General features: G+C 46.0%; 1 protein-coding gene across 1 annotated transcript in view; it reads right to left on the bottom strand.

Annotated features, from left to right (window-relative positions):
- The window catches only part of LOC148501071 (suppressor of cytokine signaling 3-like), a 48131-nt gene extending 27175 nt beyond the window's left edge, over positions 1 to 20956 (bottom strand). The window contains exon 1 of the mRNA XM_088450992.1: positions 20496 to 20956. The gene's annotated coding sequence lies outside the window, so the exon portion shown is untranslated. The remainder of the gene's footprint in view (positions 1 to 20495) is intronic.
- Between the last annotated feature and the right edge of the window lie 541 nt (positions 20957 to 21497).

The raw sequence follows: 21497 nt of genomic DNA, 5'->3' as shown, positions 1-21497 counted from the left end.
AGTGTGCAAATAGTATTTTCCCCCTAAGGGGGTGAGGCCACGCCTCACGCTATTAGACCACACCCCCAATCAGTACCTGGGCCGTTTGGCAGCTTTTGATAGGCATGTCTAACTCTACCCTTTAGAATGTAAGCTCTCACGAGCAGGGCCCTCTTCCCCCATGTGCTTTTCCTCCCCTTATTATTACTTACGGAACCTAACCTTGACTTTTTCCACCCTGCTACCTATATGAGTGTCCTGACCGTATTTGCAGCAATGAGAATTTTGATACTTAAGCACACAAAAAAATGTCTTATCGCCATGAAATGCATTGATAACAAATGATAGTTTACCAAGCCCCAATGCCGCCAATGATAAATAGGTCCCTTATTCTTACTCACTAGGGGGCCTATTCATCAAAACTAAATGGCCCGGTAACCATTATTATTATTATCATTTATTTATATGGCGCCACAAGTGTTCCGCAGCACCTTACAAAGTACATAAACAAATAAGTTTACCAGTGACTTACTTACAGTACAATACAGGACAAGGAACATGGATAATATACATTGCTACATTAGTGACCATAACACCCAGATAAGCAACAGAGCAAAGCAGTCAAGTCTTTGGTGCCCTAGTGGAGAGTAAGAAGTAGATGAAAGTAGAGGAGAAGCACAAGAGGGCAGAGGGTCCTGCTCATAAGAGCTTACATTCTAAAGGGGAGAGGCAGACAAACAGGTGTGACACAGATGTGATAGGCAGGGAGGAAGGAGTATGTAGTAGCAAGTTAAGATGAGAGCTGGAAGGCTTTGATGTAGTGGGTCTTGAGAGCCCTTTTGAAGGATTGTAGAGAGGTGGAGAGTCTGATGGGAAGAGGGAGAGCGTTCCAAAACTGGGGAGCAGTGCGGGCAAAATCTTGTAGGCGGGAGTGAGAGGAAGTAATCAATGGGCATGAGAGGCGGCGTGCATTTGTTGAACGAAGAGGGCGGACAGGAGAGTGAAGGGAGATGAGGTCAGAGATGTAAATGGGAGTGAAATAGGTGAGGGCTTTGTAAGTGAGTGTGAGGACCTTGTATTGGGTTCTGAAAGGGAAGGGGAGCCAATGTAGAGCGTGTAGGAGAGGGGACACCGATGCAGAGCGTTTGGAGAGGAAGATGAGCCGAGCAGCAGCATTGAGGACAGATTGGAGGGTGGACAGAAGGGAGTTGGGGAGGCCAGATAGGATGAGGTTACAGTAGTCCAATCTGGAGATGACCAATTAGTGTATGAGGGTTTTAGTGGCATCCTGGGTGAGAAAAGGTCTAATCTTGGAAATATTGTTAAGATGAAAACGACAAGACTGCGAGAGTCTAACTAGAGCTAGTTTCCGCATATTTTAGTTACCAGGCCATTCATCATCAGGGGTTCGAAAAAGGAACCCCGATATTCAGCAAACTCCAAAAACTCTCAGTTTGCTTCAGAGAACATGCACCATCTTCAGACGGCACTTGTTCTCGGATCCCCACTCCTCCCTATGGGAAGCAGTTCTGGGGATGTCTGAGAGGATCCCTCCGCCGCCTCCTCACTACCTCCCCGGCGGCTGTGCGCATGCGTGACCTCGGGTCAATCATGCGTAGCCGGGATGACGGGGAGGAGGTAAGGAACGCAGTTACTTCTGTAGCTGCGATACTAACCAAGGGGACAGCTGCTTTTTGGAGCAGCTTTCCCAGCACCGGAGCTATGATGAATGGCTCAGGTGTCACGTTTCCCCCCGCTGCGAGTTGGATACTTAATCATCGGAGGCCGTATGGCCCCAAAATCCTTAGCAGTTAGACCTTGCCCGAAGATATTTCCTAGTTTATGTCCATCTTAGATAGATAGGGTTACTCTTGCACACCATGGCTAATGTTCCCTCTAAAGCTGAGGAACCTGTAAATAAAATAGTTAAGAGCTTAATCCAATGAAAACCGTACCCTGAAGGGCTGCAAGCAGGAATATGCTATTGTGTAGCATGGCAAGGAACAGACATTTTAACAAGTTCAGCTTTTAATACTACAAATTCCAGATTGCTCAGATGAGAGAGGACTGCGGTTATAACTGGCAAAGCATGCTAGTTCATGCTGTTCCTCTCTAAACCTAGGTTTAGCCTATTTAGCAGTACAGCACCCCACCCCCAGTTTAAAGTCTATTTTACAAATGCTTCATTATCTTTACAGAATGTCTACCGGGAAGACAGGTGACTTTCATTACATCTGTCCTACTACTAGACAGCAGTAAAACAGTAATTGCATGCTTCTTTTACAACAGGCTCGTTAAACAGCACTCTGCTTACACTAGCCCTCCTTCATTGCGTTTGGGAAGTGCTTACATCACATCAACTAGATAGAATTTACTGTGCATGCAAAGGCAGTATAAATACCGCCAATGGGTTAAAATACAACATGTCAAATTCAGCAATGCTTAATGGGTTAAGGGTTTCCATCCATTCTTGCCTTTGGCTGCTTTTCCTCTTTTTTTTTTTTAGTTGTTAAACAGAGCTATTTATCTGGAGTTCACAATCAGCAGTTACAGGTTACAGGAGAGCTTCAGTTCTGGGAAATGTTTCGGGATCAGGAGAGAGGCAGAGGCTGTTGAACACCAAGGCAGGGGGCTCTACGGCTGACATGGCAAATGTGTACAGGGGAAAGAGAGGCAGTAACAGGACGGATTTCAAAACCACAAGCTAGCTCGTTATTTCAGTGCTGTGCAAAACATTTACACTGCAAACACGGTGCTACACAACAAGGATTTACTTTATATTGGAGATGTGGCTTATAAGAGCCCTATTTAACCCTCACTTAAAGGGGGACTTTCTTTATAAGGCTCAAATAAGGAATGGGTTAAATTAAACACAACAGATCAGCATCGGAATTATTAAACCACAGAATATCATTGGTCTCCTTAGGGCAGAGGTTGGTCTTCGCTGCATAAAAATTAACGATATATCATTGAACGATAACGTTATTGTTTACATTGTTCATAGATATCATACCGTGTGTACGCACCTTTAGGTTGCCATGAGGACAGTGTTTGGGAACCTCTGCCTTACGGGAAGATATGTAAGGCCCAAAGGGTGAATGAATATCTAGAATGGTACTGGACAACGTTGTACTAACTCTAATGGAGGCCGGGAACTACAAATCCTGATGGTGAAGAGAATCTTGTTTGTTTCCACACTGTGCATGCTTTGTTACCAAGACTCAATGGGGCTTTATGTACATAATACTGCATTTCTAAGAGGGCAATTGTCATGCCCATAGGATTTTGCAGACTAAGGGGGTCATTCAGACCCACTCGCGAGCGGCAGTACGCTCGCAAGTGGGTCGATGTTCCCCACTGCGCATGCGCACGACGGAGGGAGCTCCGTCGTGCTCATGCGCGAGACCCGGCGAGCGAAGGACTTTCCTTCGCTCGGAGTGTCTCATCAAAGGGGGCGTGCTGTCGATGGTGACTGACAGCACGCCCCCTTTGGTGGGCGTGCCAGGGGCGTGCCTGCCAGACGGAGGCGTTCCCAAGTGAACGCCTACCGTCTGAAGCCGGCCCCACTGACAACACTAGTGATGTCAGTGGGAGTGATTTTGGCTCTGATAGAGCCAAAATCACTCCTGGCCTTGCGGTTGAGAAACCCAACCGCAGGCTTTCACTCGCAGTTCCGATGGTCAAGACCATCGCGACCATCTTTTTGCATGCTCGTATATGCTGTGGGTGGTGACCCACAGCTATACGAGCGTCCAGGAGGACGCTCCATATTAATGGAGGAGGGCCCTGATTCAGAGCGAGCGCTCTGGTCAGAGCGTCCGGCACTGAATCAGGGCCTAAATGAATAGTTCCCCACAATTAGAGATGCTTTGCTTTGTCTCTTTATGACCCAGATTTATCAATGAGCGATATTCTAGTTATCACTCATTACAAATCTTAAATGATGCTCCAACCAATCATTTCCGAACGGCCATGTGTTTGCAGAATGACAGTTATGAGCGGATTAGTTGGAGCACCATTTAAAAGGCGCATATCCACTACACGATATAAATGGACAATTGAACGATTACGACATTGCCCGCTGGTTGTTTTCGGCATCGGTCATCGCCTGAACATACTGCCCAACCTGACGATATTCACAGGTTGTGCATGTTGGGGATGAGGGAGGGTGCCTGCACTGAACGACATATCGTTCAGGGTGGGCATTGCACAGTATAATGAACGATTGTACGATAACGATGTCGTAATCGTACAGTCGTTCATTACTCATGTAGTGGATATGCACCTTAAGACTTGTAATGAGTGATAACAAGAATATCACTCGTTGATAAATCTGGGCCTTTATCATTATACTATCTCCCTATAAAGAGATTTTATTGCACCTGGGTAGAGGAAACATGTTGGCAGTTACTACATAAACATATAGGGCCTTATTTATCAACGAGTTTTATTATTCACGAGTCATAAAATTTATGGTGCTCCAGCCAATCAGCTCCCAACTGTCATCTGTTATTTTTCAAACAGATGACAGTTGGGAGCTGATTGGCTGGAGCACCATTTACCATACTCAACGAGTTTTATCACTAGTTGTGTATGATAAAACTCGTTAATAAAAAGGAGGCCCATGGTATTTTATAAACAGAATAAAGGGCCACATTTATATACGAAGCATAACCCCTTTGGAATCGGTATGATTCCGGCGGTTGGAATCCCGACAGCGGCTGCCCGACATGGGTGAAAATCCCGATCGTCCCTAAGATAAGTATAGACTACCCAATTCCCTCCCCTAACCCTAACCCTCCCTTAGGGGTGCATAACCCTAATCTTCCCCCCGGTGCCTAACCCTAACCCTCCCTCCCCCTAGCCTAACCCTAACCTCCTAGGGGGGAGCCTAACCCTAAGTCCCCCCCCCGGGAGCCCTAAACCTAAAACCTGCGGCTATCTGCGCTCGGCGTCCCTTCGATCGGGATGCCCAGCGTCGGTAAAATTACAGGCGTCTAGATTTAGACACCTGTCATTTAACCCTCGCTGGGATAAAGCAGTCGGGAAGCCGGCTGTCGGGATTAGGTCTGCCGGCTTCCCCTCTGCATACCACTCCTTTAGTGCTCGCTAAAGGGGTTAATGTCATCCTTTTTGGATTTAAGCAGTGGTAATCTAACATTACCGCCGTTTGTCCCAGCATCGATGGCAATGGGTACCCGGCGCTGCCTTTCTGGCTTTAGCGAAGCCTTCCAGGCACTGCCGAGTCCCTGTGTCATGCACATGCGCAGATGGCCCGTCGCGCATGTGCATTACACAAGACCCCCGCCGCTGGCCCAGCGGAGGACCTCGCAGACGAGAAGGACGTCGCCAGAGGGGTAAGTATTGGTAAATACTAGTGGCTTTTTCATTTGTATCACAATGATACTAAACGAAAAATGCAGCTGGTGTTTACCTTCGTTGATAAATGGGGCCCAAAGTGTGCCAATGAATATTTATGGAACTAAGCCCTAGTTATCTTGAACACCCTCATACAGTTTTGTTTTTGTTTTGTTTTATAGTGATTTGTTTACAGTGCTATTTTACTTCTTTTATATACAGAAAAAAATAGGTGTGATCTGAGGTGTGGCTGTTTGGGAGGCTGTGGGCGTGGGCATGGCTGGGTAGGCTGTGGGCATGATCAATAATGTTTAGAAGTGTGGTCCAATTTCTTCATCTGCAATGTGGGCAGGCTTGTAAACTGGGAATTTTTAACTTTCATTGGCAAAGTTAAAACAAAGCCAACCATAAACAGGGATTGGAAGTCACTTTATACCCACACAGAGCAATTTAGGCAGACTTTGGTCTAAAACTATCGACTGGACCTTAGAATTGCTCTATGTAATTGAAGCTTTAGTCAAGAGAACATTACTAAAACCAGAGTTCACAACTTCTATGACCCATTGACTCACTGCCAATTTTTGTGCCCTTATAGACACATTGGCCCTCATTCAGACCTGGTCGCAACCGGGTCGATGTTATGGCCCTGCGCACACGCAGCGGCCGCACTGCGCGTGCGCAAGCCCTGGAGAAATTCTCTCGCTCCGGAGCTCACTATAAAAGGGGCGGCTGTCGATGGTGATCGACAGCTCGCCCCGTTTTGTAGGCGGGGCGGAGGTGTGGCTGACGGAACGCCTGCCGTTTTGTGGGCGGCCACACAGACATCAGCAGTGATGTCAGTGGGGAGCTTCCTGCTCGATCAGAGCAGGAAGCTCCCTGGGGCTTGCGGGTTGCTGAGACCCAACCTTAGGGTCTCGTCGCAAGCCCCGATGGTCGCGATGGCTTGACCACCTCGACCATCAACCTGGTCGGACGCTAAAGCTGTGGGTGGTTACCCACAGCTTAGCTAGCGACCAGGAGGCCGCGGAGGTGTTCACTAGTGATGTCAGCGGGGCCGGACTCAGACGGTAGGCGTTCCCATGGGAACGCCTCCGGAACGCCCACCAAAGGGGGCGTACTGTCACTCACCATCGACAGCACGCCCCCTTTGGTGCGAGACCCCGAGCGACATATTCCTCGTCGCTCGCCGGGTCTCGCGCATGCGTACGACGGAGCTCCCCCCCGTCGTGCGCATGCGCCCAACATCGACCTGCTAGCGAGCGACCTTCGCTCGCGAGCGGGTCTGAATGACCCCCATAGTGTCCCTGATTCACATTACACCATAAATTAATGTCTCTTATTTATGTTACGACACACAGTAGTGCCCCTTTTACACAGTGCCCACAGTAGTGCCCCTTTTACACAATGCCCACAGTAGTGAACCTTTTACACAATGCCCACAGTAGTAATGCTCCTTATACAATGCCCACCGTAGTGACCCTTTTACACAATGCCCACAGTAGTGACCCTTATACACAAAGCCCACAGTAGTAATGCCCCTTATACAATGCCCACAGTAGTAGTGCCACTTATATAATGCCCACAGCAGTGGTGTCCCTTACACAATGCCCCCAGTAGTGGTGCCGCCTATGCAGTCCCCTTAGTAGTAGGGCCCCCTATGCAGTGCCCCCAGTAGTAGTATGCCCCCCAGTTGCAGTGCCCCCATTAGCAGTGCCCCCAGTAGTAATATCCCCCCAGTAGTAGTGCCCCCATTAGCAGACCCCCAGTAGTAGTGCCCCCTTTAGCAGGCCCCCAGTAGTATGCCCCCAGTAGCAGTGCCCCCAGTAGTAGTATGCCCCCCAGTAGTAGTGCCCCCATTAGCAGGCCCCCACTAGTGCCCCCATTAGCATGCCCCCAGTAGTAGTAGTGCCCCCATTAGCAGGCCCCCACTAGTGCCCCAGTAGTATGCCCCCAGTAGTAGTGCCCCCATTAGCAGGCCCCCAGTAGTAGTGCCCCCATTAGCAGGCCCCCAGTAGTATGCCTCCCAGTAGCAGTGCCCCCATTAGCAGGCCCCCAGTAGTAGTATGCTCCCCAGTAGCACCTCCTTACAAACACACAAATAAAAAACAAACAAACAAACAAAAAAAAACTTACCTGAATCCCAGCTCCTGCCGCCATCCGCTCTGCTCTATTACGTGCGGAGGGAGCCGGAAGACGGAGCTCATGAGTGACCTCCAACAGGCTCCCTCCGTGCAGCAGCCAATGAGAGTCTGCCTGACTCTCATTGGCTGCTATTACAAACACACAGCTGTCGCTGGCGGCTGTGTGGTTGATCTGTGTAGGACACACCGCTATCACAGCGGTCTGCCCTACACTAGAGGAGCCCTGACGTCAGATTCTCTCGCGAGAATCCGACATCAGGAGGCCGCCATTCGGCCCCAAACGGGGATCAGAGTCAGGCGGGAAACACCCGAACAGGGTTCGGGTGGACTCGGATCCCCTATGTTCGGAGCGGTTCGGATTCCACAGAATCCGAACCGCTCATCTCTAATACTAACTAGGGATGTGCGCCGGACCATTTTTGCCGGATTTGGATTTGGATTTGGTTCTAATTCGTCGTCCGGCTTTGGCTTTGGATTTGGATTTGCCAAACTGCGGTGACTGGATTTGGATTTGGATTTTTTTACAAAAATTGACAAAAAAAGCTAAAATCACATAAATTGGTCTTTTTTTTCTTCCTAGAGTATTATTAACCTCAATAACATTAATTTCCAGTCAATTTAGACCATATCACAGCTTATAATATTGTTTTCAACATTATTGGCCAAAGGTTGCAGTGAGCTGACTGGTTACTAAGCGACAAAGCAGCGGCACAACGACACAGACACCACAGTATAAAGCACATCTATGACACATTGCCACACAGCAGTGGCAGAAATGAAAAGTAGTGCACCCACCCAGTGGGGTACGGCCAGCAGAGTCACAGTACTTGTTTACAAAGTGGGCTACGGCCCTAGGAGTCACAGTGCACAATCTTATTCGCATTACACCGCACATAGGGCCTGATTCACATTACACCATAAAGTAGTGTCTCTTATTTATGTTACGACACACAGTAGTGCCCCTTTTACACAATGCCCACAGTAGTGACCCTTTTACACAATGCCCACAGTAGCGGTGTCCCTTACACAATGTCCCCTATGCAGTCCCCTTAGTAGTAGGGTCCACTATGCAGTGCCCCCAGTAGAATGCCCCCAAGTAGTATGCCCCCATTAGCAGGCCCCCCCAGTAGTATGCCCCGCATTAGCATGCCACCCAGTAGTATGCCCCCCATTAGCAGGCCCCCCCAGTAGTATGCCCCCCATTAGCATGCCACCCAGTAGTATGCCCCCCCAGTAGTATGGCCCCCCCAGTAGTATGGCCCCCCCAGTAGCAGCCCCCCCCCAGTAGTAGCCCCCCCTGTAGTATGGCCCCCCCTGTAGTAGGCTGCCCCAGTAGCAGGCCCCCCCCAGTAGTAGTAAGCCCCCCCAGTAGCAGGCCCCTCAGTAGTATGGCCCCCCCAGTAGCAGACCCCCCCCCGAGTAGTATAGCCCCCCCAGTAGCAGCCCCTCTGTAGTATGGCCCCCCCAGTAGTATAGCCCCCCCCCAGTAGCAGACCCCCCCCAGTAGTGCAGACCCCCCCCAGTAGGCCCACCCGCACCCCCAGTAGCAGACCCCCCCCCCAGTAGCACCCCCGGCCCTTGCACAAATAAAAACTTACCTGTATCCCCGCTCCCGCGCCGTCCGCTCTGTCACACGCTGAGGAGAGAGCCGGAAGACGGAGCTCATGTGTGAGCTCCAGCCGGCTCCCTCCGTGCAGCAGCCAATGAGAGTCTGTGTGACTCTCATTGGCTGCTGTAACAAACACACAGCTGCCGCTGGCGGCTGTGTGTCTGTGTAGGGCAGAGCGCGCTCTGCCCTACACGCGAGGAGACCTGATGTCGGATTCTCTAGTGAGAATCCGACATCAGGCGGCCGCCGTTCGGCCCCGAACGGGGATCCGAGTCAGGCGGTGAACACCCGAACAGGGTTCGGGTGAACTCGGATCCCCAATGTTCGGAGCGGTTCGGATTCCACAGAATCCGAACCGCTCATCTCTAATACTAACCCTGCAACTATTTCACAGCCGAATGGCCATGCAGACACAATAGCACTGACAAGTGGGTCTGAATCCGGAATTAAAGTGAATGTGTAAAAGATCACTTTACACTTTAGCATTCGCAGGCATGTGGTCTTATCGGAGCCCATGTCCCGATGTCTGATACTAGATATATTGATAAAGCATTCCAAATCTGTATGCAGCTATGAGGAATGCTAATTTCTTGTGCTTTTATGTGCCATTTTTTTTAAATATGCCCCAATGCCTGGACTGTGGGCCTGATTCACTACGGATCGCAACTTCATATGCAATTGTGATTACGCACGCAGTTCAACTGCGATAGTATGCTAATCCATTGTGATCACTATCCTGTCGCAGAACTACACAGGGACTCCCATTTTACTTAGCACACATATGTACTGTTGAGCAAGACTGCAAAACCATCGGTACAATCGAGTACCATCGCAGCCTCACGCACACACTTGCACAAGCTCTGACCTTACTCAGAAATTGCTAACTTCCATGCACGCTATGAGACCTCAGGCTGCGTAGGCTATCGTATTGGCTAATTTATGAACGCCCCTGCACTGGGACGCCTACGTTTCGCAGACCACCCCCCATCACCTCCCACAAACAGCATTTCCTGTCTAACACTCTATGATGGATCTGCGTAGTCACTCCGATCTAATTCCTGATCGCAGCAGCTGGTTCACGCACAGCGATGCATCCCCAGAACGCAACAATCGCCCGATTGCGTGCGTAATCGCAGTTGCGTACGGTAGTGAATCAAGCCCAGTGTTATTAAATAATAAAGAAGGCACATTTAGCATGTAAAATACAATTAAATACAAATGCAAAGTATGAGTACTAATTAAATTAAATACAAACATCCGTTGTGGTCTTCCCCTTTAAAACAGTGATCTTCTTTCCTGCTGCGGACAGATTGCAAATGTCGTTGAAAGAATGCAAATAGATCGCAGGAATGACATTACAATATTAATCGTATCATTGAGAAGGAAGAACTCAGCAAATCAGAAGCAGTTGCCATTTGCTGTCACCATCAGTTTTGTAGCATAGGTCGAGCATCCAAAAGTGATTATACTCCTCCAGATAGGGGCCGCTTTGTTGTGATCTGTATCGGCTGTATGAACATGCCCTTATTGTACTATGCCAGTGCTTACGCGCCCCAACTTCATTCTACTCATCTAATTGCAAGGAGATGTATAGGCACAATGTGTTTGAATCTACTTAGGCAGAGACACGTACAAATGTTTTGCTCACACGTGCAATACAAAGAAGTGCAATTTGCAGAAAGACATAAATTACACACAATTTTATTTGAGCTGCTCTATTGCCTAAACACCCCTGTTGCCATGACAGAATTTCTCTCACAGTTTTGTCAACGCGCTGAAGGGGATGTAGTTATGTGACAAAGGATTCATGATAGGCGTTGAAATACCGACGCCTATCATAATCCCGACGACAGAATCCAGGAGGACGCGTGCCCGAATGAGGTAAGTACGGGCCGCGCGTCCCCTTAGCCGTGGGGAGTGGGGGTGGGGGGGTTTGAAGGGTTAGGTTTAGGGCACTTAGCGGGGTTAGTGTTAGGTTTTTTTGGGGTGGGAGGGGTAAGTAATAGGCACCCCTAGTGGGAGGGATAGGCACCCCCCTGGCAGGTTAGGTTTAGGGAGCGGTAAGGGGGGGTTAGGGTTAGGCACTCCCGGGGGAAGGTTAGGGTTGGGCACTAGGGGGAGGTTAGGGATAGGCACTAGGGGGAGGTTAGGGATAGGCACCACTAAGGGAGGGGTAGGAGGGAGGGGGGGGTACAGGGCAGGTTAGGGTACTCATCTGCCTCTGTCGGGATCTTCATCCTGTTGGGCAGCTGCCGGCATTTCAATCCCATTCCCGCTGAAGAACTTGAAATAGGCAAAGGACCGCTTCACTAATTACCCGAGTCCAGGCTTATTGGAGCAGCCCGGCAGGGGAGGAGGGGACGTGAGGGCGGGGGGCACGTGCTTCCTACTGATCACAAAGCACACACCACAGCAGCTTGTACCTATGGGGAGAGACTTCCCCCTGAGTGCACATGCCCTCACGTCCCCTCCTCCCAGCTGTCCTGTGGGTGCAGCAGCTGTGAAGGGGGACAGGTAAGTGCTCCTATGTGGCCACCAGTGCCCAGTGCGGCAGTTGGTGTCCTCCTGTATAGCATGCCTCCTCTCAGTACCAGGGCTCGTGGACGCTCTCTGCGGCCCTGGCAGTGGGCATGCTTTACATCAAGCCATACAACATACAGTCCTGGCACATTATGAAAGATACGCAATTTATACCTAAATTTATACCTGTTCCTACAGAAGTTCTAGGAAAGAATTACTCTGTGTTTTTAACTGTTAAGCTGGGTACACACTGGCCGATATATTGGCCGATCAATTGATCGGCCAATATATCTGGTGCCCGTCGGCCAGTGTGTGCCAGCGATATGTCTGTGAACTACGTCGTTCACAGACATATATCAAATTGGCTGTGCTGCACAGCCGATGGACAGATATAGCTACAGACATATCTGTCCATCGTCAAGTGTGTATGGGTGGTCCGCAGAACGCCCTTACACATGCAGTGGCAACCGCAGGGAGGGGGGCAGACAGACCCTCGAACCGCCTCCTGGCCAACGTGCCCGCGGCTGTCTGGAAGATGATGGTCGTTCAGTGTATATGAACGACCATCATCTACAGATATATCTGCAGGTCACTCGATCTGCAGATAGATCTGTTCAGTGTGTACCCAGCATTAGAATGCAGATGAATTTGACTCCTCCCTCTAATTTGCATAATGCAATCACTTGCATGAGGCAGGAAATGCAAACAGGAAAGGGTAGATTTAGATTAAGTAGTTAAAAAAACCATCAAACATTTGTCATAGGCCCCATAACTATTATGGGCGGCCCGGCTTATGAGCATCGCAATATCTTGTTTCATTGAAAAAAGGGACTAGCATATAATAAGCTCTCTTGTAATACTTCTCAAAAACATTTCCAACCACAGATGACGTCACGATATATGTAGAAACAGTTAATGAGAAGTAAATATAGTTGCGCACTATCATACACCAGCTTAGAGGCAGGAGACATTTGAGGAGTGCTGGCTCAGTCTAGGGATACTGGGAATTCTCAAAGCCTGATTAAAGCATACCCTTCTGGCACCACCATTCTGGTAAATAACCAAAAGAAGTGTCAATGTTTTCCATAGATGAAATGAGTAGCAAACTTGGAGACAGTATTCTGGAAATTACGCATGCCTTCACATTTGCAGAATTGCATTAATCCTTCCAGAACTGGAGATGTACCAAGTATGTTCCAATGAATACAGTCAAATGATAATCTAATACATTTCACATGCAGACTCAATATGCCATAAAAAAAATAAAAGACCTGCGACCTTAAAAATCAAGTTGCATCGCTGAAAATAGCTACGAATTACATTCACAAACATGTAGGAAATATCAGAATTCTATCATATTTGAAGACATTTGAGATATTTTAGATAAATCTGTTGTCATGAGGAAAGTATTTTATTATATATAGCAGACTTCTGTCTTCAAACCTGGAAAATGTCCGAAGCCTAATAACATAGGACAGCAGTTAACATAACAAATGTAAATAAAATGCAAAATTACCTCAAGTACTTGTCAAGAATTTAGTGTTATTGAGAAGATTATAGTTCATCATTGCCAAGCACCCTTCTGCCTATTCACTATCTAAAGATCTGTTTCCACTACTCCCTCATGTATTCATGTTGACATATTTTGCATAGAATCTCATAATGAAGTATTAGGTATAGCCCCAAAACTTTTACACCAGTGGTGCACACTCCTATAAACTTCAAGCGACATGTGCCTTATAAGTAGAAATGAGCTGGTCTGGTTCTCTGAGAACCGGACCCACCTGAAAATTGCATTTCCGAGTCGGATCCAAGACCGGCTCGGGTTTTCCCGCCTGACTCGGATCTCAAAACGAGGCAAATAGTCATCCTCCCGCTGTCTGATTCTCACAGGTTTTGGATTCTATAAAGGTCCCGGTGATCAGCATATTTTCACTCCGGGTGTGGATGGTGAACTGAACAGATGTGTTGCTGTCATTGTCTGTGTGTTGTCCAACTTGTCCTGTCGGGGTCTGGGGCTGAAGGCTGCTGTGTTGTCCATAAAGGGGCTGGGGCTGCAGTATATAAAGGGGGTTGCTTCAGTGGGTGCTGCAGCTGCTGTGTCACTTGTCCTGTCAATCAAGGGGCTGCTGCTGTGTTGTTGCCCTGTCCATCAAGGGGCTAGGGCTGCAGTCCATTAAGGGGTGCTGTGTTGTCCAGAGGGGGTGCTCTGTCAATCAGGGGTGCTCTTCTCCAGTGTAAAAAACAATTAAAAGTACTTTTTTTGTGTGTGTGTGTGTGTGTGCACGTGTTAGAAAATTAGCTACGCTTTTATTGTTTGGTGACACTGCCGGCCAGACCACAGTTTATCGTCCATGTATTTGTGACTCTGCAGGTGGTCTGTCCTCACTCGGCAGGGGTGCTTTGTTGTTCATCAAGGGGCCACTGCCTCGTCCAGGGGAGATCTTTTTTGATTTTTCTTTGTGTGTGTGCTACTGTAGCTAGTAGCTACGCTATTATTGTTCAGTGACACTGCCCTCGTAAATTTCCTTAAGAATCAAAACATTAAAATAAAAAATAAATTAAACACCAATCAATCTTTCCGTCCTTTCCCTGTCTTCAGTCCATAAACATATTCCAACTCCGTCGAGCCTCTGACCTAGTTAAGGAAAACATTCTTGGTTTTTAAACTTCCTAGGGGTCGTATAGTTTATTAAACTGTCATCCTGTCTACCACTGCAATGCCACTCTGTGCCATGTTGGAAGCTGAACTGCCACGTTAGTGAAGCCCACTGCTGTCACTTAGCTTAGTCAGCCAGCTAGCTAACTGGATGCAACCTTTTGGCCTAAACTAGATGAAATCAATATTGTGAGGGGGTCAAAATTGACCGGAACTGACTGGAAATAAATGTTATTGAAGTTAATAATACTGTAGGTACAAAAACAGGGCCAAATGATGTGATTTTAGCTGTTTTTATGATTTTTTTTTTTAAATACAGATACAAAACCAAAACACGGGGGCCGGCGCACATCCCTACTCATAAGGGTCACACTTTACTCTTAATTTAATGAATAAAAATATCCCCAAAACAACTTCAGCACATCACTCATCCCAAAATGCCCTCACTTGCCTCAGACCTCCAGCTTGCTCTAAAACAGCTCCAATTGTCCTCAGAACCCATAAAAACTCCAATACTTTTCTACTATGATCACTCCACATACCCTCCGCTTGCTATTCAGACCTCCTCACCTGCCACCTAGACTTCCAAACATGCCACATTCCCCTTGCAGGTCACTCAGACCTATCCCACATGCCCCTTGCAGGTCACTCAGACCTATCCCACATGCCCCTTGCAGGTCACTCAGACCTATCCCACAATCCCCTTGCAGGTCACTCAGACCTATCCCACATGCCCCTTGCGGGTCACTCAGACCTATCCCACATGCCCCTTGCAGGTCACTCAGACCTATCCCACATGCCCCTTGCAGGTCACTCAGACCCGATGGCATAACTACCATAGGTGCAGGCAGTGCAGCTGCTTTGGTGCCCACAGCTTCTCTGACAAAGTTACAATACATGTGTTATACACATTTTTCACCATTGGGTGATGCATAGGGGTCCTTACAACTTTTGCTGTAGGGCCTACAGATATCTAGTTATGCCCCTGCACAGATCTATCCCACATTCGTCGCACAGGTCACTCAGACCTATCCTACATGCCACTTAAACATCCTCACAGTTCTAAAATGACTTTCCTGTACAGTTGGAGTTTGCAGAAATGAAGGAAAGAGAGCACTTGTGCAGAATGCACTGAACTCACACCTCCTGCTTTGATTGGATGAGCTGCAGTGAGCCTGGGATGTCATGTGATTCTTTAAAATAAAATAGATTGAAAAAAAAATAAAAAAATAAAATTGGGAGAAGCCAGCTTGGGGCTGTGGGTTAACACTTATCAGCATACTGTATTACCCATGTTCCCTAATTCATACAAGTTTCTCCGATTTAAGTAAGGGCTCGCCAGCCCTTAAACCTAAGTAAAAGTCCAATAAAGTTAAGCAATTACAGTTCTTAAAATGTAATTCCAAGTTTAAAATTCTGATTTTAAATAAAAGTTCTGAGTTGCGGAAATGGTGGGTGTTCCTCCCTTTATTGCACTAGGGAAACCTTGCTTGCACCTCCGCAAAGGGACACCTGATTGGACAGCTGAGAGTAAACAATGCCGAGTCCACCTCCAGCCACTTCATTTCAAAGTCTCACAGCGGTAAGTGAGCTAAGGGACACTGGTGGGCTGAAGTGACGCAATGACACAGGCCCAAACTTCCGCCTTACTACAGCTTGCTCCACTGCATGGGCCCTACTTTGTGTAATCCTTCACTGTGCAGAAGAAAGGGGCCTTTCTACTCTATCCATTGCAGACGGGACAAAAGAACTTTAAGTAGGAGATTGAAGACCGTGTCCAAAATTCTCACCGTGTTTAGTAGTAGTATGGTCGTGGTGTTTGTGTAGGTTTTCTTTTTTAACACCTTAAATAACTGTATTCTTCAGACTCTTCTGTCCGTCACATAATCATCATTAATGACTTCAGGCCAATGCAGATCATATTGAACCAGAGCTAGTGGTATTAAATATTTTCCTTTCCCAGTTTATAATTGGAAATTACTTGGGGGAATTCCCAATCTTCTGGGGTTAAGTTAAAAAACCAAAAAACCCCCCCACACAATACACCCTTACAGATGTAAGGCTCATCTAGCCTCAATACGCCATGCAGCACGATATGCCTGGCGTTAGTGAGCCATCAGGTCCTGTGCAATTCTGCTAGCGTTGGGCGTCTTTTTGTGCAGAATGCGATGTGACTAGGACGCACCAGGAGACTGCTAATTTGATGTGTGACACTTGTATATCTGTGTGCAACTGAAAATTTAAATGGCACTTGGCGTGGAAAAAAAAGCTGCTGCATCGCAGCACTTTGCATGCTGATTGAAGGACTCAGCCATATACAAGTGTCAAATATTAAATTAATCAGCACAGTCTGCTGGTGCGTCCTAGTCACATCGCACTGCGACTTAGGGCTTTATTCAATTAGTTTCGCACCTGCGATACTTTTTCACCTGTCGGACTTTTCGCCTACATCACGTATTTTAGCCGCGGAAACTTATCACGCGCGTACCCGCAATTCACCCTATTCAATTCCAAAAGACGCAAAAACGCTACCCGGCGAATGCAACCAGGCGAAAAATGGTGACAGAATTGGGGAAATCAGCCTGACACCCCCTAAAAGATGCACTAACATTGGGGATCAATGTACATGCCCCCGAATAGCCCTAATAAAGCTATTTGGGGTACTTAAGGTGTGTCAATTTCCTCTAATTAGCGTCTTAGCACAAGTTGTGTAGAATAGCATTAACAGTTTTTTTGGGTGAAAATAAGTAGTCCTGTCATATTTGGGGTACTTGAAAATGGGTGCAAGCATGGTTTAAAGTAGCTAATGTAAAGTTTTAAAAACGTAAAAAAACAACAAAACAAAAAAAAACACGCACCTGAAACAAGCACCTGCAATCCAAAAAACACCTCACCCATACTTGCAGGCCCCCCAAAAATGTTTTTTGCTAGTTTTTAAGTTTGTACCCCCACTTTGCAGTTTTTCGCCCCATTTTCAAAGTGCTTTTTTTGGGTGTTCCTCATTTTTTTTAGGGGTTTTATGACGCAGTTATCCTTTGGGGGAGGGGGCTGTCCCAAGGGTGCAGAGTGGTTTCCCCACCTTTGCACCCCAAAATAGCGATTTCGCACTTTTTTTCTCCACCTATTCAGAGGCGAATCTTTTATCCATTACATTGCATTGCGTTTTCGCGTACGCAAAAAGTGTTTGCAATTGAATACGGAGATAAGTTTCCGCCTGGCGAAAGGTTGCAATCGCCGATACTTTTTCACGGATTCCAACTTTTCGCGGCTAATTGAAGACGGGCCTTAGACGCATTTTCGGCACAAAAAGATGCAAAGAAGACACCAGGTGCTAGCAGAGGCTCACGCAACCAGTCGCACCATGAGTGGCTGTTTGACGCGACTGCAGCAAAGATGAGCGAGGACACATCTGTATTCTCTTGGCAGTGATGCCGATTTGTTTGATTACTTTATTGCATTACTATAACCTTATACACAGCCGAACTATCCAAGGCGAGAACAAAGCTTCATTTTACGATTATAGGTCGTCATTCGGTTTATAATACTGTACAGCAGTAACTTTATTATATGCATACATCCCTTTATAGAATGTCTGTACAAACTGGCCGTAATGAGCCACTGTCTGCAATGGTTGCTAGTTAATGGTATCACTTAAAGATTAATTGGGAATACCTATATGTTAGAAGCAGCTTATACCTACGATAGATAGATAGATAGATAGATAGATAGATAGATAGATAGATAGATAGATAGATATGTACTATGAGGCGACTATACATATCAATATGTAGAAAAGCAGTTTGAATTGCTCCTTTTGTCCTAATTTTTACTGGCGTGTTACTAGCTGTTTACTAATGTTTTCTAGTGTAGGCTCCCAGATGTGTCTACATGTGGTAAACACAGAAATAGAGCAACTAAAAGTCCTATAACGTTAAGCAAGTAAATATGCCAAAAAGTAACAATTGCTTCTAATATTCGGAACACTCAAATACTTTAAAAGCGCACGTGAAATGCATTTAAAAAGCACCACTGGATAGGAACACTACAGCTGTCATAGAACACTCTGTTTATCTAATTCATAACATTCACACCCTATTATATAGAGCAGCTGTCCTGATCATGCTATACAATTATAACTAAATTCATGTTTAATTTATTTTCTTTAGCTCTCTTTAGAGATCTTAATTGTGCTGGCTCATAATTTGCATGTAGTGAACACACTCTGCTGTAACAATTATAAAAGACAGTAGGAATAAGTTACTGGTGATCTCGGGAAGACCAGCAGACTCCAGGTTACTAAGTCTCGGCATTAGAAAAATTCACAAAGTTTCAAAAACTGTAACTTCTCCCCACCTCTGAGAGAGGTTTCCCTCTTTTACAAAAATAGTCTGCTCGATATGTCATTTGGTATTTAAGTATTATAAAACTTGTAACATAAGGATAGTGTGGGATTTCTCTTGGGATACAGATAAACAGTGTGAGATAAGGTTCAAATGTCTATTTTAAACGCTCAGTCAGTAGGCATTTTGCAGAATTATTTATGAATGGTTACTCTGTGCTCATTCTCAAAATTTCCATTCATTTAATAGCAAAAGAAAGAATTAACACCTGGTGCCACTGTACAGTGCCAAGTTGCCACCGGCATTCTATAAATTGCTTACTTACAAGTAAGAATACAGTGGTCACAAGCCAGAATAACTTTTATGGCAGAATGCCTCAATGTGCATATTGAGGAAACTCCAATTCACTATACAAAGCATTGCCCGTTGCCCTATGTGGTTTGGTAGCATAGAAGCCAGACACTTTAGGGGGTATATTTTTTTTACATGCGGCAGCTACTGTAGATTGTTAGCTCTGATGGCACACAGTTGCTTATGGCACTTTTCTTAAAAAAAAGTATGCACTAATGTGTTAAGACTGTACAAAACTACGCAAGCTTATGTTCTAGGACGTCTACAAAAAGTAAAACTTGCATAGCACACCACGATTGTCAATCTTTTGGTACAAAGTGCAATTGAGTTGCAAGATTTGAGCATTAACAAGCGTTATGTCAGTGTGTTTTTAATTCAATCAAAAACAATGATGAATTCTGTTTGTAAGATGATGCTTGAGTGCAAAATGCTGATAGGCTGTAATATACTAGGACACGTGTTCCCAAACTGGGTGCCTCGGGGCACCTGCAGGGGTACCACAGGCTGCTGGCCCAGAACCAAATCAATTTATTTACGGTCAATGTGATAGGTCAGTGGTTCCAAACTTTTTCAAATCACGGCGCACTAAAGTATCAGGATTTTTTCCATGGCACCCCTGGGCCAAAAGTTCCTTATTGAGAAACTCAGCAAAATTTAAATGAAGTAAAATGTGCTTATATAGGTCGCTCTTAGGTTCAGTTATGTGGTGGTTAACAGGGCTATGCTTCTTTTTGTCCACATATGTTTTGATTGGCAGACGTTAGCACTGGTTTTGCCTATCACAGTGACTAAAAATCATTTTAATTTGGTACTGGACCAATGACCTGAGGCAGCCTTGCAAGTGCCCTGAGGCACCCCAGGGTGCCACGGCACCCAGTTTTGGAACCACTGTGATAGGTAAAATTAGTGCTGGTTGCTGCCAAACATAAAATATATGGTAAAAAACAGAGAACAACCCTGCCCACCTCCACATAACTGAACCTAGGGATGACAGGTCAGCACAATTTACTTTATTTAATCATTTTTGCTACATTTCTCATGAAGAAACTTCTGGCCATGAAAAAAAATGCTGATACTCTATGGCACCGTGATTCAAGAAAGTTTGGGAACCGCTGTACTAGAACATATGTGGGGACTTTATAAACACTTAGAAAAAAATATAGAAACTGAATAGCTCCCTGCTGTAACAGATCATGTTTTTGTCCTGGCTCCACATCTATAATAACAAAATCTGCATTTCACATACAAGCCTGCCTAATTAGGCTGCACGGATATCATCTGATATTCTGTAAAGCCTGATTGCCCAAGAGGGGATAATGACATGCAAGGCAAATAAATAGTTAAATATTTAACATTTACCAGGATAGAATTGGAGTCAACTCTGCTAACCCAAACATTGATGCTACACATCATTATGCACAGTGTGGGAAAAGCACAGCAGGGAGGAAGGGGGGAGTGAGCTTATGGGAAGTTCAATACAAACATGCATATTATTATAATACACACAACGACACTTTGTAAAACAAAGGGTACCTTACCTTTGTTTTTGCTCTTATTGCACAGCTCTCCCTATCTTGCTCCTATCCAACTTGTACAGTTTTTGTACTGTACCTGGAAAATCAGATGTAACATGATGCATCTTGGTACATACTAGGCTAATACATATTTACAAACACGTAGCTCTCTGCCAAAACGTGGGGGCTTTATTTTAAGTAAATGCAAAAATTAATCCATAAATAATGCTGGTGGGTGAAAAAGTCTCCTTGGTCCAGCATTCTGCATGCAATTTTCCCATTGGAGTCAGACCCCACTTCACCACATTCAAAGCTTTACTTTTTCAAGGGGGGAGGGAGGAAGGGGGTGTTTTTCTTGGTGTGTGTATGTGTGTTCTTTTTCCTCCCTCCCGAGCGCGCTATTGGCCGGAGCAGGGGTTTGGGCTGTGAGTCCCCGCTCAGCCCTCCCTCCCTTAGTATTCCTGGAAGTGCTGAGGGTGATGTTGGTAAAGGGGTGGGCTTGCAATGCTCTATCTCTTTTTTATTCTCTTTCCCTGCATTGCAAATGTCATTACAAATAGAAGCTGAAATGATAACAGGAAGTCACCCCCCACCAGGATTTCTTCTCTCTCTCTTTTTTTTTTTTTTTTAAATCTCTCCTAATAAGCTTATTAACGCCTTAATTATTGGCAATGGCTGATAGTTGCTCATAATGTGCAGAAGGATGAACTACATATAGCAAGTCAATAATGTATTTTTTTGTTGCAAACTGCTTTTTTTCTATAAGGGACAAGCATGGTCAGAGCAGCACAGGACATCACTCATAAAAGTGCCCTTTAGTTGCTATTTTGCATCATTTAACCCATGAGCTGCTAATTAATCTGGTACACAAGGAGTTAAAAAAAAAAAAATCTTGTGTAGGTTATAGTCTAGTAGTGCATGAAATAAGCCCTTTCATAGCCCCTGTGGCTGCATGCCAATTATGGCAAATGTGGTTAGGTTATTTGATATACTGTATTTTTATTATTATTTCCGTCTATAACTTTG

The sequence above is a fragment of the Taudactylus pleione genome, unplaced genomic scaffold, assembly GCF_031769625.1.
Source record: "Taudactylus pleione unplaced genomic scaffold, aTauple2 ptg000535l, whole genome shotgun sequence".
Taxonomy (NCBI): Eukaryota; Metazoa; Chordata; class Amphibia; order Anura; family Myobatrachidae; genus Taudactylus; species Taudactylus pleione.
Note: the sequence above shows the minus strand (reverse complement) of the source record. Positions and strands in the feature narration are given on the sequence as shown.